Source organism: Humulus lupulus, chromosome X (genome assembly GCF_963169125.1).
Source record: "Humulus lupulus chromosome X, drHumLupu1.1, whole genome shotgun sequence".
NCBI lineage: Eukaryota > Viridiplantae > Streptophyta > Magnoliopsida > Rosales > Cannabaceae > Humulus > Humulus lupulus.
The window spans coordinates 122273362-122276203 of NC_084802.1; the positions used below are offsets into that span (position 1 = coordinate 122273362).

The following is a 2842-nucleotide window of genomic DNA, read 5'->3' on the forward strand; positions in this document are numbered from 1 at the left end:
TTACCACTACAAGAAAAAACAGTATTCATAACACTTAAAAAGTGCTATCTGGGACTATTGATAGCACTTCTGAAAATGCTAACGTAGCCCATGTTATTAAAAGTCCAGTCTTTTCTATAACATTTTTTGAATGTTATGTTCGGTGTTATCTTAAACTATTCAATAACACATTTTTAGGTGCTATAATATTCAAATAATAACATTTAGATAGAGTTTTTTATTATAATTTTGAAGTTTAATCTTGTATTTTTTTCATAACACTTTTCAACTGTTACATTTGATTATTTTGATAACATTTTTAGTTTGTTATATTATATAAACCATAACGATTTTTTACGCTTATAATATGCTTTTAAATCATAACATATAGTAATAAAATTTTAAATTTTATTTTGATAAGTATACTTATATGGTTTTTTTTTAATTAAAAGATTTTCATTATTGTATTTTGATAAAAAAATTCAAAATTAATCATAAAATGTAATTCTCAATAGATTGATAAACCATAAGTATTACATTAAACAATAACTAATTCAAACCATAAATGTGTCTACTTCATGAGATCTTAGTTCTAACTTAAGTTTGAAAGCATAACATAATAAAGTTTTATAATCTTGAACAATTTTTACTTCAAAAATGAAAAATAGAAACAAAACTTTATAGTAATTTTCCTAAACAAGAAAAGTTTTTGGTCATTGAAGATGAGAGAAATACAACATCCATAAAGTTGACCATTACAAAAACAACAATAACAACAACATGATACCAGCCTGCCATCATTTAATTTGGAAAGGCTGAATATACATGCCATTCTCAACATAGAACAAACACTTGTGCAACATTTTCTCAGTAAATTCCGGGGATGACCCTGTACCGAACCTTCTCGCAGTACGATTTCCAGTATTTTCCATACCTACAATAACAATCACATGTCAAGATTTTATGCCTTTATCTGTATGAAAACGCGCAAACCATTATTCATTTCGTCTACTTATTTATTTTTCTCTACACTGGCATTGGTTTGTAAATTGTCTACACCTGTTGGACCAGAAACCACTAACATGATCAGAGTTTGTCTCTCCCATACAAGCAAATAAACTAGTAGCACTCGTAAGGTAAGTTTTAACTAATGAATTACCTCAACTTCGGGATCTATTTGAAAAACTAAATTTGGAAGGTTTACCTTTGCAATTTTTAAGGGACATAATTTTTCATAAACAAATGATGAGATTGTGTTTGCTTACTTGGATCGGCACTGATCATCATCCCTTTTCGCCCGGTCGAGGAGAAGGATTGTAAGAAACACCACATAAAAGTAGGGTAAAGCCTGCAGGACAAAAGTGATTCAATTCAAACACAACTTCTAACAACATAAACAAATCTAAACCCCAGAAGGAAAATTACTTACGTGGTTAAAAAGAGCTGGAACAGTCCAGAAAAATGCAGCTAATATTTCTGGGACATAGTGGAAATGTCGAGCTAATCCCCACCTACGTGAACCAGAGAACTTTGTTTTTAGAATTTTAGCATTTGACAAATTAGGACAATGGCTCATAGAAATAGAAGAAGAAAGCACCCTCTATCAGAAAACCAAACCATCCACATGGTTAGAATGCTCATTTTATATACATAGTGTACCCATTTCAAGGTTTCCAACATCCTGTTGGAGCAAGTAGGCCAACAACAGCATGCTCACCCCCCCGCATTCATAACCAAGAAGAAAAAAAAATCCAGTTAGTTCATATTTACATGGCAGAGCCTGAAAACGTACCATCCCGAAGTTAAAAGAATGCTGCTTTTTGTTTCCCCAGTTGTGGTAGTGTAAGTGGCAGTTATCTGTGAAACAGAAAGGGAAGAATTATGCAGGATTTAGCAGCAGATATACAGAAAATTGTATGTATAATGAGAACCAAATAACGAGTTTCAGAGAACCATATACCTTTGATGGAGCTTTACCCCAAACCAAAGATTTGCCATTTGTTCTGCGAAACTCTTGCCTTTGCCTATCACAGTCGTAGTTGATGTATATGCAAAGAATGCCTGCTACTAGGATGTAGAGTGCCAACCGTGACAAAGCAAAGTAGACAACTAAAATTAAGAATTAATTTAACAGGGACAATGGGGAAATAGGACAGAAAAGAAAGTATGGTTGGTTGCAAAAAAAATCAAGTCTACGCTCATCTCATGGGCTTGGCAGCTTACAAACAAAGTTACAAGCATTCAACTTTTGCATTTGGCTGGTAGAATAGATTTGCAGCTTCTAACTCAAATCTAGAATCAAATTGCCAATATACAGCTTTTACAAGCTAATAATAATATTACTGGTGTATACCAAGGGGAGTTAGCTCAAATGGGAAGACATGTGGTTTGCTTCCATAAGGTCTAAAGTTTGAATCCCACCAAGGTATCTACATAGCCATTGCTATAGTTTCCTACTCTCTAGTAATGCAGAAAAGTGTTCACATTTTGAAAAGGTTGAAAAACATTTTGGAACTGTTCCTGAACGAAAGCAGTAATATTACATTTTATTGACTAAATAAACTTAGAATAGAAAACTTTATACCTGAGTTCCAAGGTGTACAGGATGATTGACCAGATACATGCCAGGAGAAGTATATATAGAAGGCACCCATACAAGGCATCCCCAGCAAATATAAAAACCAGCTATCAAAATGATAGGTACAATGATCCAAATGAGAGAAAGTATGAACAAACCAAAAGAACGGGAAAGAAGCAATAGATAAATTTAACTAAACAAGAAGACAAAACAAATAAACTCTTACTACTAAACAATTACATAGTGAACTGAGCTAGTAAACGATTATCCTGGGCAGAAAGTTTC

The 2842-nt window shown here is 33.0% G+C and overlaps 1 long non-coding RNA gene across 1 annotated transcript; it reads right to left on the reverse strand.

Annotated features, from left to right (window-relative positions):
• Positions 1–666: 666 nt before the first annotated feature.
• LOC133803755 (uncharacterized) lies at positions 667–2047 on the reverse strand. The gene is made up of 5 exons (XR_009878131.1): positions 1940–2047; positions 1772–1836; positions 1409–1490; positions 1245–1327; positions 667–913 (listed from the first exon to the last, which is right to left on the reverse strand). It is a non-coding gene; the product is annotated as an uncharacterized LOC133803755 (long non-coding RNA).
• Positions 2048–2842: the final 795 nt, after the last annotated feature.